This window comes from Opisthocomus hoazin, chromosome 18 (assembly GCF_030867145.1).
Source record: "Opisthocomus hoazin isolate bOpiHoa1 chromosome 18, bOpiHoa1.hap1, whole genome shotgun sequence".
In the NCBI taxonomy this organism is placed as follows: Eukaryota; Metazoa; Chordata; class Aves; order Opisthocomiformes; family Opisthocomidae; genus Opisthocomus; species Opisthocomus hoazin.
The window spans coordinates 12,521,310-12,537,904 of record NC_134431.1 but is presented as its reverse complement, the minus strand read 5'-3'; the positions used below and the strand labels follow the sequence as shown (position 1 = coordinate 12,537,904).

Below are 16,595 nucleotides of genomic sequence, written 5' to 3'. Positions count from 1 at the left end.
AAGTTCTTGAAGCATATTAGCAATCCACCGAGGCTTGTGCTAAATGGGTCACCATTTCATTAATCTCTTTCAAGAGGCTGACAAGTGTACCCTGCAGGGACTTGAACCACACAGCATGGCCCTAAGTTCCAGCTCAGCTACGAGTGAGTTTCAACCGCTGCCCACAATGGGAGAAATCTTTTGGTTCAGAATTCAAGTTATAAGGTTCCTTTACACAGTATGAACACCAGAAGTTGGATTCAGAAAAGTAACTTTTCAGCCTTGTATTGTACCAGGAGAAGTCTCACTATTTTAGCAAGAAACCATAGTAGTGTTTGCAGAATCTGCATGCATTTCTGGAATCAGCTGCAACATCCAACTGCATCATAGGTATGAAATGAATGAGAGCTCAGAGTTACAAACGTCCTGCTCCTTCGCTGTCTTTCTGGTCTGTGACCCATGGTTCCTGTAGAAGAGCAACTACCTTTTTTGTACTCTGCATCCTCCCACCTGCATAATACTAACTTCAAATTAGCAAAAGCCAGTTTGTACCTGTAATGATACAGTTCATGGGAGAATCCTCACTGACTAGCCAGTCAAAATCAATCCACTCTTTTCTAAAAGATTCCTATCAATACTATAAAAACCTATAAACCCAGTTTCTAATTCTAAGTTCATAAACACATTGCTCTTTTTCAAGAATGAGCATTCACCAAAATCAATGAAAATTGGTTGATGGCCTATGCACACAAGAGTCAGGACATACATTACACTCTAAAAAGTTGTTTTAGATGTTGAAAAGCACAGTCCTCTGATTTGCAGATCATACTGCTAGTAAATATATTTTCCTGTAGCTGTAATTTTCTTCCTAAACCCCAAGTGAAAAAAAATCTTATGATATTAAACAAAATGAAGAAACAAACAACTCACCCTTGCTAGGAACACGTTCATCTGATCACATAGCATCTGGTATAGCATGCAGCAATTCAGTAAAAACTATATGTACCACAACAAAAAGTAACATCACATTAAAGTGATCTGTGAGAAAAATTGTGTGGAAAAAAGAAAAGATGTGAAAAATATCTATTCAACTATTCTTTGTTCTTTTTATCTATACACTTAACATCTCTAAGCAATGATCCATCGAGGTCTGTAAAACATAAATGTGCTTTTTTTGCAGTGTTTTTTTTTGGTACTTGCTGGAAATGCCACTTTTTACTGCCTTCATTTGGAATGATTTCCCCCATGCAGAGAAAAAGGTGTATATACTGCTAAAGTGCCACTTAATGCTTTACAAATGTGCTACAGAAGCAGCATTAAAAGAGGTTGTGACCATTTAATAAAGCTTATATGAAGTAACAGCTTTACATTTTACTCTTCGAGGATTTGCTACTGCAACAGAAGTTCAGTGCTGTGTATTAAAAAACCTACTCTCTCAGAGACTACAAGCTGTTGGCCCTCCAACAGTTTCAAACTGGCCCTATTATATACATATATACGAATTTTCCTGCTCCTATGTGTAAGGCAAGTAACTCTTCCAGGATTTGCATAATTTTTATGACCTTTATTTTTATGATTGAGAATTACTGTCATTCCAGCTGGAGACTAAGTATAGCAGAAGTCAAAGGAAATGTGAGATCAGGACAAATGCGTCAGTTCAGCAGCCTTAGGACAAAAGCTTTGTCAAATATTTTTTGATGCTTGTGCTTCAGTTTTCCTTCCCCTTTCTAATCTTTTGGTTATCATAAAAGTGATGGCAAAAGCAAGACCACACATTAGACTGACAAACTGAGAGCATTATCTTACCCTTGGGAGCTTACTCAGAAACAAAAATGACTGCATTATTATATGAAACAGTTTTGATTATTTACTGTGTCATGGGGATACTAATGAGAATAAATTCCTACAGTAGTTAAATATGCAGTAGTTTGGCATCCATCCAATTGGTGAAGAATCCAGGTCACCACCTGGAAAATTATCAGCAAGAACAGTGAAAACAAAAATCATTTTTGAGGGGTCTATAAAATTAAAAGTCCATTTTTGAAGCCTATTAGCATCACCTATGCTTTTATGTATTTAAACAGGAATATCTGTAGATAGAGCTTCTGTAGAATCCTCCACGGAAAAAGTATTAAGCATTAGTGTGTGCAAGTTTATGTATGGTGTTTTCATCAATTATTGTAAAAAGACCAGTGAGGTAATGTGGCAAAAAGGAAGCTCTTTTTTATCTCCATTGTGTAAATGTGAAGGTGAAAAGATGATTGCCTTAAGGGCAAGGAAAAGATATTACATCTGTGTTCACTTGTGCCCTAAAATTAGCTTCATCCTAACTGAATCACCACAGTGGGTAACATCAAAAGGGCACAGTGCCTCAGAGTTACTGGAAATCATGGAAATATTTTGAAGTTATTTTGTGGTAGAATAAAACAGAGTTGCCTTCTCAATTAAATAATCTAAAATAATGGAAGAGGTATAAAAAGGATGGATACAGAGTGTGGGGAAAGTTGTTCAGTTTAAACTCTCTGTCCAAATGTCATCCTTTTTACTACAAATCCTGTGGCAGAACAGAATCTGGCTGCAATAATATACAATTCATATTATCTTTCAGCAGAACTATAGTAAAGGTACAAAATCAGAACAAGTTTCTACATATATTGCTAATTTCATTGAAATAAATGTCTTACCTTAAATGAGAAGCTGAGGGAATTTATGAAACAAGATCCATGCTGAGATTTATCCTCAAGGTACTTTTAAGCGCGAGAAGCTTCAGCTGAGTTATGGGTAGGGCGAACATATCCAGGATTCCCTGAATGCTTTCTTTCTACGTAGAAAACCTAGTCTGGAGACAATACTAGAGATAGTCACATTTCATGTGAGTTATCAATCCTTCAAAAATCCTGGCTGTGTTTATTGCTCACGTATGGCAAATCCAGCCGTTCAGGAGAAGCTGGGCTTACTGAGAAGGTGATGTATGTAGTCTTCGTACACACATAATTAATCAACACATTTGGACTTGTTGAACTTGATTGGATTTGGTTTTGTTGCACAAGTACAAAACATTGACCAGCAAAGCATGAGGAGCATCAGATTTACCTTATGGCACAGTTGCTGTGAATAGATAAATCCCGAGAACAACAGATTGACCAAATGGGGCAGGTTACCTGTGCAACATTGGCAGACATATTTATGTTCAGGAAATATCAGACAGAGATATGGCATCCTAATCAGTGCGTGTGGAAATACAGGACGATAATCCGAGAACTGTAGGCACATTACAACTATGGAAAATGCTGTAACAGTACCTACATCTCAAAATAGTAATGTCTTGTGTAATCAATGTTTTATAGACACCCTGTGTATTAAAAAAAAAGAAAGACCATCAGGCAAGGTAAAGCTCTCATTTCTTTAGTCCCAGTGGTTTTGTTCCAGCACAGACAGAGATGTGGCTGGAATGCAGATGTGGCTGGTTCTGCTGGGGTGAGGGTGGTTTGCCTCTCATTGTTACTTGGTGGAGAAGATGGTGTTTCTGTGTTCCTGACTTCTATAAAGCAATATTTTAAAATAATCTTTCAACAAAATGAAATAAATACAATTAAACACAGTTAGAATTATATCCCACTAACTATCCAGTTATACTTGTGAATATAATTTTGCATCATACTGGTGCACCTCTGCTCACTGGGAAGCTGCCTAAAAGGGAACCTCACAATTTTTCTTTCAACATAAGTATGGGGAAATAACAACTTAACCTGGACTCATTAAAAATGTCAGTTTAATAAAAGATTTCTGCATGTATAAAGTGCTATTTATAGGTTACATCTGCTCAAAGCAGACAATAAAGTGATATGAGTTGCCTCTTTCTGCAGCTTTGGCAAATCACTGGCTGCAGGTCAATTTTCACGTTCCTTCCCTCTCTTGCTGAATTCTGTAGGAAAATACATTTTCCCACAGGAGAGCATGTGATCCTTTTTCATTTAAGGAAATGAAGTTGGTTTAAAAGTAGCTATTTCTCATACTGAAATACCCACTATTACAGGGCATGAGTTCAGTAACACCCACCACCCCCTATATTTGGGTATATAAATTTAAGCTTATGTCACGGAAGATTAATAAAGTACTTAATTTACAGAAATTTTTACTTTGAAGAGAAAAGCAAAAATAAGAGCTTTCTGGTGCTATCTAGGCTGTTTAATATATTCTATAAGACATTCGCTTTCAAATGTACTTGGATGACTAGAGTTTTCATTCATATATGAAGTTTTTCAGCTCTAGAGATAGTAGTCATTTTACTGACATACGATTACAAAGGACTTTACATCGCCAAGTGCAGACTTGAGCACTTGTGACTTTACCAGGATACATGAAATTATAGGAAGCAGAATTGAATACCCATAGGAAGTCAATCAACAGGATATTTAAGGCTAAAATCTCATCAAACACAGCAAGGACAAGCTTTTCAGGAAAAGGCATTAGAGATGCACATTCAATATAGTAGAGATACTTTAGAACACACTGATTACTCTGCCACTGCCCACTCCCTCATGAGGCAACGTTTTCCTAACATTCATCTGTCCCACTTCAAGAGTATATATCTTTGAGAGAGAACTCTCTTCATATGTCACTGCATGAAATAGTGAATTGCTTAGTGAACAAATGGGCTGGACCAAAACTAACTTATAGGATTTATTTCACTGGTAATTTGTATAAGTAGCTTTTTGACATTTAATGTGTTGAGATAAAGGAATTTTAGTTGTAAATACAGTTCTAATTTTTAAATTATGAAAATTGGCAGGAGATTGAGACATTATCCTTCTCTTAATTAGTTTAAGAGACACTGGCTTATACTATTAATGGATGAGACCAAAAATTGAATTCAGAGCTTCATATGCATAAGTTGCACATTTTAAATTAAATTTATATTCCTTCACCTATATATATACACATATCTAATCCCACATTGATGGTCACTGAAAATGCCATTAGCTGCTTGAGCATACAGTGGTTAGACACCTAATCACCAGCTGCAGTCAGCAAACACCATAATATAATATTTCCTGATTTTTTTTTAATTGCTGGTGTTTAATAACACGTATATGGCTTTTCTCCTTTTCTGTTCTGAAGGGATAGCTAATCCTTAGCTCTAGCACACTAAAAACATCAGCAGACCACTTGTTTTATAGGGTTAGCAATACAGAGTCCCTTTAGATAATCTCAAGCGCATCTTGATTCACTGGTTGACAAAGGAAGAATCACTTTTAGTTTGTTTCCAGGCTCCTTTTATCATAAAGTAATTGCAAATAACAGAAAGAGAAATTCTACAAAGGTTATGTCATTCACTTACCCCAACCTGACACCTAATGAATAGATTTTTTGTGGACAATACCCACACCTGACTGGAATATATATGACTTCCCTATGCAAGCAATTTTGTGTAGAATTGGATGGACAGGAGGGAGCCTTGGACTGGAATTTATATTGCTTCAAGTGGCTCGTGTAATCATTGCTGCACATGTGGTGGTGGTTACTCAGGGGAGGATTTTGTCTTATTCATAGAGTAGAGACTCATTTTTCATTGGCTGTCGGCACTAATTTAGTTTGGTATCCTTCCTGGGAGAGTCTGAATTGTATTTGAAAGTAATACAGAAATGCATCCTTCCTTTTTCCTCTGTATTAAAAAACATCTTTACTGTCTATCTGCCACAAGAAGTACCATAGTAACTGTGATGTTGCCTCATCCAGAACGACTTTGCAGACCACAGGCTTTACCAGAACCTCACTAACAGCAGAACCTAAGTCAGCCTCTGAAACAAAAGCCCAGCCTCTGTTTATAAAATAGTGAGTACTCATTAAAGCTAGTTTCTCAGATTACCTCTCTTGGAATCCAGTTGTAGAACTCTCCTATGCTTTCCAACTTTTCCTTTTTGCTTAGATTGGGAGGGCATAGGGCATCTCCTCCTTATTTCACACTTTCCTCTGCGTATTGCTGTAACATTTTGCTTTTTGTTGCTCTTCTCTTTTTGGTAGTTTTTTTTGTGGGTTGTTATTTTTTTGTTTGCCTATTATTTCCTTAATATTCTTAGGCACATACATTTGTGCATCACCTTGGCATTATGGTATCTTCCAGTGAAGCTGAATATTGAAAAAAACTGTCAAGAAGTCACTTCATTTGTCCCCTAGGAAGCACAGCAAATAACTAGATCATACGGTAAGAGATAAGAGAGCAACAGGCAAAATACATCGTGACGCACAACAGCTTGCCAGAATAGGTTTATTCCATTGCTGCTTGGTGCAATTAGCCTTGAAGGAGGCAAGCAGTGAAAGCCATGAGAATCATGTGAGGCTGGTCGGGAAGAAGTTAATTTACATAGCCTTCACATTTATTACTTCTTGAACCAGACAACTTATTTAGCTTTGATTTTGACTTTATATTCTCTGTGTACTCTATGCACAAAATGACAAAGTGGAAGTTTCAAACTCATTTCCCTGACCAGTAGTAAGAATTTATAAAGGTCAGGAAAAATGCCATGAAACAGCTGAACTGTAACTTGATTTTTTTCCTAACACAAGCAAATCAAAAAAGTTAGGAAAACACTGGCATTTACTCCTTATAGCAATTATTTGCAGTTATTTTCCATCCACAAACCTTTTTTCTGTTTTCAGTGTTTGCTGTTCTCTGCCTCGAAGTGTGAAGACTATACGTAGAGTTTTCGTACCTTAACCTTTCCCACTCATGATATTAAAATGGTATCATTGCATTGCTGCTCTGTACAAGATTTATAGATTTTGATAGAAATGACATTTCAATTACATTCCACCTGCCCGCCATAAATCTGCAATAACTGCACAGCACTACTACAATTTAACTACACATCATCTAGTATCTAGAGCTATGAAGTGTCTTTTAAAATTAGTTGTTACATCAACGAGAAAGTATGGAAATGTAAGCCGGAGATTTTAGATTAATCAGCATAAAAAGAGCATCCCAGTTTTTACAGCTTCTTGGCCGCTGCCTTATGCTCCTCATATGCTACAGAGACTTGCTTGTGCAAAAATCTGGAATGGCTCAGGTATGTGTCCAGCACATCCTGGTTGTTGCACAAGGAATTCGCCCTCCTGCTTTACTGTTTCTCTCCTCTCTAAACTCATATGGATACTGCACATGGGAAAGGCAATATATTACTGTTACTGACTCTCTGGTATAAGGTTTCTTTAAACAACCTTGAGATGCTGATGGGAAATACCTCCATGCCATATCTGTCTCCAAAAGCTGCATATACATGTCTTTAGAACAGGGGCAGCTACTGAAATTTCCTTCACTTGATTTGGTGATGGAGATCAAAATAAGATTTCATTTCCCCTCTAAGGGGAACCCACCACCCTTAATAATTACCTTCTTTATTTTCTATCTAAATCAGCTTCCTTTATTTCATGCAGTCTCAAACCTATGGTGAGAATGAGCAAATACAGGCACTTAACAGCAAAAGAGTGCAGAAAAAAGGGGAGAAGAATAAACGAAAGGAGAATAGGTATAATTGCTAGTACTATATACAGTTTTTGTTGCTTTGTATTCTGGGCTGTGCTTAGGTCAGCCAGTTGGAAGACAGCTGTGCTGTCTTCTTCCACTGCGTAACTGTAGCTTCCATTAAAGCTAACCTCACACACACAGACACACACAAAGTAGTTGCAATCATGAGATACACAGGCTTGCCTGGTTGCATTATGGTTTATATTCTTTGTACATAAACTGCGCAAGAGGAGAATGAGTGTGGTGGTTTGGACAAATCTCATGTTGCATCTGGTAGGATTCAGTGGTGCCCAAATATATTGTACATAAGGAAGTTCAGACAGATGCAGCCAGAAAGACAACAGATTGTTGCATAAATATTAACAGCATGAACTTCTGGGGTTCCAGTTCTGCTATATTTTGAGCTCCCTGACATACCAGACAGAGGGAATCATTGGCTGGCCTCTTACAGCTCACTAAGTTTAAAAAAGTTTTTTACAAATGTAATTTTTCTTCTCCATGACTAGAACCCCTCATAAAAATTGGGCATGGAAATGACCTTCTATATATTAAAAAGCAGCAGGAACACTAAGGCTGGAACACACATCTGGAGAACGGACATTTTACTTTAGAAAAATAAAGTTTAGTAATAAACAGAAAAATTGCTTAGCTAGGCTCTACGTGTTACTACTGTCAACAGTGAATTATGCAATTGTCTCTATGACTGGTCTTTTCCCTTATTGATTTATTAGGTTAGCTCTCAATCCTGTCATAGCCCAGCTTTGAAAGTACAGTAGCTTAAACTGGCGCTGATTCAAAGATACGCTTTGAGAAAAAGGATAGGTACCAGAGATAATAAAATTAGATGTCAGTACATTAAACATTTTTTTCCCCATGACTGGTCATCACAAAATATCATAAAATCTGTCATAATAAAGGGCATACTGTTATAAATAGGCTGATGAGATATGAAAGATCATATATGATTTATTTTACCATTTTTAAACTAAGTGGATGAATAGTTCATTCAAAGATGTGAAACTTTTTGCTGCTATAGTCTTCTGTTTTCCTTATTTGTTTTCCCTAACTGAACAAAGCCAGGATGAGATTTTTATATCCAGAAGCAGATCATTTCATCCCCAGTTAACTAGAAACTCCTATTTCACTGTTTGTAGGAATTTGGAAGGATAACCTAATGAATATCATGACCTAAAAAACTGTTTGCCATCTAATGAGGAAAGCTGGAAAGGGACTTTGGTGTTAACTGTGTTCACGACTTCCTGTGGTCTCTGGGAACACAGGATGGAGAACGACCATATGGTGGCATGCACTTAGGGAAGGCATGTGACAAAAAAGGCTGTAGCTGTACTTTAATATCACTAGGCCCTCTCTTTTGCTTTTAACAATCAGTTTAAGGAACACCTGGGTTGGAGTTTGTATCCATATCTTTGTTTTCAATTGCTACCAATGAACAAGTTACTGTGAATCTGTACCGCTCATTTTTTAACAGAGTAATAACCTTCAAGCCATGGCCCACCATGACAATTAGCTCCACAGACATAATAATGTGCTGGATTAGGGGGCTGGGGCAGGGTGGGAACACACTTCTGAATCTGCATAAATTTGCTACTTCCTTGTACATAGGGGAAATTCAAAGTAAAAAATAACCACTGACTTTTATAATTCACACATTTAAGGATTTGAGGTATACGTGATCTTAATCTCTTCCCTTGGGCAATGAATCTGGCAAAATTATTGTTAACCCTTTTAGAGGATGTAACTTAAAAACAAATGGAACAGGTGAATTGTAATCCATGGAAAGCTACGCACTGCTTAATAGAGGCATGAATTGTTTCTGGCTACTTTGCAATGCCATCTTCTCCATCGGTCAACAACATGGTATCAATAGCACAAATATTAATTTCTCTGTGTGGGATACAGGAAAATTTGCATTCATTTTGAGAAAGAAATAGACTAGTCATACGCCTAAAATTAAGGGAATTTCTTCTCCACTGCAATGATTTAATATGTGGTTTGATGCTAGAGACAAATGAGAAGCTGCAGCTGTTGGATCACTGTTGAGGGCATTTGGACAGTTTAAAGATGCATTAAATCTTCTAAACACCTGTAACCAAATGAGTGATGTAAATTAGACTCAATTTCATTTGCTTATATGGTAAGGTTAGGTATAGTTTGAATTTTTTTTTAATTAAGATACTAAACAGATTGTCAAAGATTCTTAGTGATGCACTGCTTTATGTTATTTTTCTCAAAATTAATTCACCACCTGTTTCATGCCTTTGCTATGCGTATGCCAGTGTCTGAAATATCCTTAGCTGAAAAATAGGTCTCGCCATAGATAATACACATTATTTTACATATATTTATAATGACAGAAAACTCCATTTTAAAAAGTACATTTTTATCAGGTCTTTACTTCAGAAATGTTAAGTGTTGCTTTCAAAAAGTAGTGAAGAATTCAGCCGTGTTAATATTGAATATCAACCCAAAATCTCTCCAATAAAGAATTTATCTTGGTATTACTAGTAGCAATCTAAACCAAGGCACACAGTGCAAATTGTTTCTGCTTCTTGATTAAAAAAAGGATTACATGCCATAGGGAGGAAACACAGCAAGAGCTACTTCAGGAGGATTATTCAGCGGAACAATTTCCAAAAATGTATAAAGCTGCTTTCATGTCATGCTTTCCACACTGGAAAGGCAGAAATGTGAAAAAAATTGTTGGTGTCCCTCACCCTTTTGGAAGCTTGGAAAGCTGCATTAATGTACTCAGGGCTTCAGAAAGGGCATTCATAGCTAATTCATATCAGTATTTCATATTTTTCAGGTTTTATAAAAATGATTAATGAATCTGTGAAATGCTTATATATCATTTAATTGATCCAATTGTCACAAGTTATCACCATGGCGCATGTCACAGAGAGGGAAACATATGCAACAAAATAAGATTTTGAAAGAACTGATGAATAATTTCCTTTGATAGAATTTTGTTGAGAAGCAAATAAATAAGAGTTAGGAAAAACAACACCACAGAGGAGGTCTCACTCCTGATCAGCAACATTCTACATCTGATTGCTCAAAATATACTCCATAATCTTTCCCACAGTCAACTTGCCAGACAGACAGCTGCTGAGACACTGTATTCCACTGTGCTAAATTGTAATAAATGATTTCAGAAGACTAAAGCAGAAACTTGAACTCACCACAGTGGTGGCTGTTACTGAATGGGAAGCAGCACATCAGGGTGCAATACTGAATGTTAACAGAATGCATTTGATGACAGCATTCAAGAGAAAATACTGACTAGGACATCATGGATACCTTTTGTCTTCTTTACAAGGTTCTTCTAGTTAAACAGCCTGGTGAGCAAAAGAATCAGTGCGGAGAGAAAACTATACTTCTGGTTTAGTCAATAGAGCGTATAAAGGTTCTTAATTTCCTTCCTGATAGATTTCATTTGCCTTGCAGATGGATTAATACAACTATTGAAAGATATTTCTTCTCCCCTTCCTACACTTCTGCCTTCTCATCCTAAATCCTTCTAATTACTGCTGGTACAAGCCTGTCTTCCTTTAGCATTACTCTCACCCTGCTATTGCTATAGCTTCAGTGGACTAAAACATAATCCCATGAGCTTTAAACTAGACAAGTTTACATGGATTTTGTTATAAAAGAGATTGAAACAAAATGTTAATTTATTCAAGTAGATTTTTCATATTTTGAAAAAACCAAACCTTTTCTAACTACTTCTCATTTTCTTGAGTTTAACATCTTGCCTTTTATGTGCTTCCCTATGAACCATAACTTAGCAGTAGATAATTTGAAAAGAGTGAGTATATGTCTCCATGTCTCTATCCTGCTGAGTTTTAGATTGGACTTAAATTAAACTAAAATATTTTTCATGGAAAAAATAAAAATGTTCCTTTTAGCCAGATGAAAATGTGTTGAGTTTTTTCAGCACATTCTATGTCCCTTCAAACATTTCTTTTTCATTGAAATGTAGTTCCAATAAATGCAGTGGAAAGCTTGAAGTGAAAGTAATAGGGGCATCGTCTTCAGGTGGGGGTAAAAACCCTACTTCCACCCACCTGCACAAAGTGCTGCTCTCAGCAATGATCCTTGGAGTAGGGTTGGAGTGAAGGGGTTTATGAAATGCTGATTGCTTTTGACAACGCAGCACAGAAACTTGTGACAAAAATATACTAATAAAACCCTGATTCTTCTGAAAGTATGTGCATCTATATTATACGAAGAGAAGACACCAGATATTAGTTCAGGCTGTGTTAAGACATGTTTTTGCTATACATTAAAATGTTAAAGACAAGTAAGAACCCTGGTAATTATATGTTCTTTTTAAACTCTGGTTCACAGAATCAAACTCAAAGGCTATGATATATATGGATAAAATTACTGATTTTTTCTCTCCTCCTTAGATAAACACAGAAATAGCTTAGGCATTCTGCGAGTAACTCCTTCATAGATTATACTATTTACCTTGTAGGAATGAATAGGAAATGTGTCTCATAAAAATTCAGGAAGTGCTTTCAGGTACAATCTTCAAATACAGAAAGTTAGCTGCAAAGAGAAAAAGAATACAATGTTCTTCGTATCCACTGTGGTTGGAACAAGAGACAAGAGGCTTTCGTTACTGTAATAGAGTTTTTGGTTAGAATTAGGAAAACATTTTAAAAGATAATGAGACCTGTAGTTTGAGGTATGATGGCCTGGGATCCTCCATATCTGTGGATGGATGGCCTGTTGGGGATGATGCAGGAATAGTTGTTTTTTCTTTGGGTGTAAAGTTTGGTGGAATAGCTTATCTGTTAAGCCAGTTTCTGAGCTTCTTTTGTTGCAGTCTTCCTACAAGTCTTAATTAACAATTGATTGAACAGTGCTCAAACAGAAAAAGAAATTACTATCCCCTTATTAAGGATTATTATCAGTGAGGGTAGATACAAAATGATGCAGCTGACATGATTGTATAAAATCTCAGCATAAATTTCCCTAAATCCCCAAAGAAGCTGAAGCCAAAATCTTGCAGTTGAGGGATACCAGGATCCCTCAACTCCAGCCATCACCCAGTCCACATCTAAGTCTAGTTGCTAGAAAAAAAACCAAAACAAAACAAAACTAATTTTGTTTTCGACCCATGAAAATACCCAAGAAACTTTCACCTGAAATGCCAGTGGGAACAGCAGCTGCTTGGCACTTCTGGAAATGATGGCATCTGCTTATAGTTTCCAGTGATTTGACTTTTTTGTTTGAGAACATTATTCTAACAGATTTTTTGCAAAAGTGTAAACCATATTGTAGTTTGTGTTTCAGCTGCTAACTAATGACAATAAGCTCATTAGACATTCCAGCAATCGTGCTCTGAGATGTGGCTTGCAATCCTGATCTAAACATGATTTCCACACTTTTTACTTTAAATGTTGATTTATTTGTTGTATGTAAAACATTTTATTATGGGTAATATAAACTTAAATTAATTCAAGAAAAAATGAAAGTTATTTGTTTGAAGGAGCCAGGGAATATTGTAACCTTGATGCAGCCAAGTGTGGAGGGCAGAAAACCAATTAGCCCATATACATAGGCTTAGAAGCAAGGCCATAGTGTGGAAAAACAAATAGATTGTTCAGCTTGTTCTAGCCATTCTCTCAGATTTAAAGCTGAAAATTAGGGCTGAATATGCATCTTTTCCTTCTGAGTAAATTGGAAGACTGTTTTATTCCCCACTTGGTTTTGAAATAATGAATTAATAGTATTTGGAGGCCCTATTAAGGCAGGGAAACATTAGGTTAGTCTCTAGACAGTTAAAGAAATACTCCTTTCTAAACTACAGTAGGAATAAGTGAGTGAGTTTTTACAAATATCTCTATACCATCTAGCAGGATTTTTCGTTTATTCTGACAATGAGTAGAACAGTGGTATTCAGATTAATGAGTGCCGCTGAAATAGATGTGATATATAAGATTTTATCCAGTACTATGCAAGACATTTTTAACTCACTTAAACTGAATCCTTACTTAAATTATTTAAATTCCGTGTTTTCATACCTAAAAACAAACAGCTCTGGAAATGAATTAATGTATAACATCCCAACCCAAGTGCAAACTGAAACACATAAAGTATGTTTAAAAAAAAACCCAAAATAAAATAATGCATCTCTTACCATTTGAATTTACAAGCATGTAAAGATTTAGGAGAAACAAACAGAAAAGTATCATATCAAGAAATAAAAGACCAACTAAAATAAACAAATAAGAGTCCTAACAAGCAGCTTCCCCTCTCTACTCTATATTTTTTACACTTAATTCTCTTCATGTTTCACTTTACAGTCTATCAGTCCTTTTGCGACGCAACCTCACTTTTCCACTGCTGCATCTCATCCCATTTCTGGGTTTGTGGGGTTTTTTTTGTGATCCCTGCAAATATAGTTCCTGCATTAACCTAATCCAGCATTTTGATACTGGATACCTTTGTCTAGAAAAGAGTCTTAAATTCTTAAAGAAGAAACGATGCATGTGTTAGGCTAAAAAATCATTATTTGCCATGCATCCCAGTAAGAGGAGAATGGATGATCTGTGGGGTGTTCACAAGGACTGCATACAGCCAAAGGAAAATGACTTCTCTGTGGTACCTGCATAAGCCTAGAGTTTAGTCCTGCTGTGCAGATGTATTCCTGCATTTTCATTCACGTCAAACTTCCCTCCCTCTCTTTTATCGGTACACACACCATTCTGTTTGCCATCAAACTTATGAAGAAGCTTTCTTCTTAAAATCTGGAAGCATAAATCCCAGCTGTTATCTTTTTTCTCTCCCTCTCCCCAGTCCATTCCTGCATTTTGTTATCACAGTTGGAGTAAGCCTATCTCAGCAATTACAACACTTCCACAGGCAGTTCTCAGGCCACTTGAGCTGACACTTTGAAATATTAGCAGGGAAGTAACGCAAGTGCAGGCACTGGCAAAAGTCCAGTAGCAAGTTAACAACCAGTTCAGAATTTTAAAGGGGAGTTTGTATTATATGCTATTAAACAGTTGAAATTAGAGATAGAAATCCAATTCATTTTGTCTAGAAATCGCTTCACCTCTGAAGCGCTGCAGTTCACTCAAGTGAGGATCAGCATATGCTGGGACTTCCACATAACATTTTTAACATCTTGTTGCAGCAAGGGCTCATCATGTGAGAGTTAAGGCTATAAAATATGAGCTATAGCTCTTTTCATAGAAATAGTTGGATAGAGGAGAAAAATTAAAGTCTGTATTGATTCTGAAGACACCAGGGATAGTGATGTAAGAAAAAAGGCTCCTTCCAATAAAGAACTGTCTTACATATGCGGTGCCCTCTGGCTACAGTGCTCCTGCAAGTTAAAGAAGAAAAATTACCATTGCAAGGGAACATGTAGATTTAATATATTCCTCCCTCTCTTTTATCTTTCATTCAGTGTCTGCAGCGTGTAGTGTGTTACAGCAAAGATGGACTGCTGCCAACAAACTGGAGCTTGAAACAATGACACTATAGCAGGCAAAAGTGGAGTCTTTGAAAGCAAGCTCTTTGAGATCAGAAATAACCTGAGACTGTGTGTGTACACGTGTGAGTGTGTATGGGAGAGACAGAGACTGAAAGTGCCAAAACTACCTTGACACTGAGGACTTGAATCAAATCAAGTAATTCTGAATATGAGAAAAATACCGTGAGCGATGTTCCCAAGGGTAAAGTTTTCAAAAGCACATGAGTGACACCAGAACCTGCCTGACTTATCAAAGTAACATAAATCACCTGTATGTTAGTGCATACGCACAGAGAAATCCATGACATGTCAATAGTAAACTAGATCAGAAAAATAGTTCTTGACTACTCTCTAAAAAAACACGAAAACCATACTTAGTTCTAGAAATAAATTATTATACATGTTTGCCGGCATACTGTCCAAATATTTTTGCAAGAATTTGTGTACACAGAGCTTCCTGCTTGAAAATCATCATATTATAAAGACATGGAGAACATTTCTCATGAGGTTTAAGTTCAGGTACACAAACAGTTACATAGATCGACACAGTACCTAATGTAGAGTAGTACCCCTGAAAACCTCCCATTTCTGTCTTACATTATGCAGCTTTTTTTTTTTTTTACTTCAGCTATCTTCAACATTTCCACAGCATCTAAAGGCATCCACAAAGGTGTAAGGAATTAATAAGCACTGCAGACTCGTTTTCATCTAAAAGGCCAGTAAGAACAAAGAAAGCATTTCAGACTCTCCATAAGAGAACACAACAGGAGATGCAAAACCTGAATATTTGTTAGAAGGCTACACTGGCAATTTATAACTTGTTATCCAAAGAAAAAAATCTGTTTTCTACAAAAGGCAGCAGAATAAGAACATACAGCGAACAAACCATATGCTGATAAAAGCTTATAGAATCATAGAAAGTTTTGGGTCGGAAGGGACCCCTAGAGGTGATCTAGTCCAACCCCCCCACAGTGAGCAGGGACACCACTAACTAGATCAGGTTGCTCAGAGCCCTGTCCAACCTGGTCTTGAATGTTTCCAGGGATGGGGCCTCCACTACCTCTCTGGGCAACCCATTCCAGTGTTTCACCACCCTATAGATGTGTTATATGTGACGCGCTTAAAAAGAAAAAAAAGAAAGAAAGATTGGAGTTCACAGCAAATTGGGAAAATCGTCTCTAGCCACTATGAGAAATCTCACACGGGGAGAGAACAGAACATTACAATACTTCATAAACATTATTGCTTTGGACTAATAAATATTATAAACTATTACAGTAATTTTTACTTTATGCTTTGTTTTGGTGTTGTTGCAGCTACTGAAGGGAAAAAACCAAAATCCACAGGCAAATAAGGAAGGAATAAAATGTTCTGTTTCCCACCTCCCATGTGCCAGAGCAGATCCTAGGATATTAGATACTACTATAATTTACCCTGCTTGTCTCATCATGCAAACTATTCATGAAATATAAAATATTTTCACAGCTAGCAGAATACAAGAGGTTGTGATGGACTCTTCAAGACAACTTCACATTATGCTTCCCAACAAAGTCTCCTCTCAGTGAAGATATACAGTCA

The 16,595-nt window shown here is 36.7% G+C and overlaps 1 long non-coding RNA gene across 1 annotated transcript in view; it reads right to left on the bottom strand.

Annotated features, from left to right (window-relative positions):
* Positions 1 to 2,672: 2,672 nt before the first annotated feature.
* LOC142363546 (uncharacterized) overlaps positions 2,673 to 16,595 on the bottom strand; it is a 107,898-nt gene continuing 93,975 nt past the window's right edge. Inside the window, exons 3-4 of the long non-coding RNA XR_012765802.1 lie at positions 11,999 to 12,079; positions 2,673 to 2,818 (exon numbers count right to left, since the gene is read on the bottom strand). This is a non-coding gene — a long non-coding RNA (uncharacterized LOC142363546). The remainder of the gene's footprint in view (positions 2,819 to 11,998; positions 12,080 to 16,595) is intronic.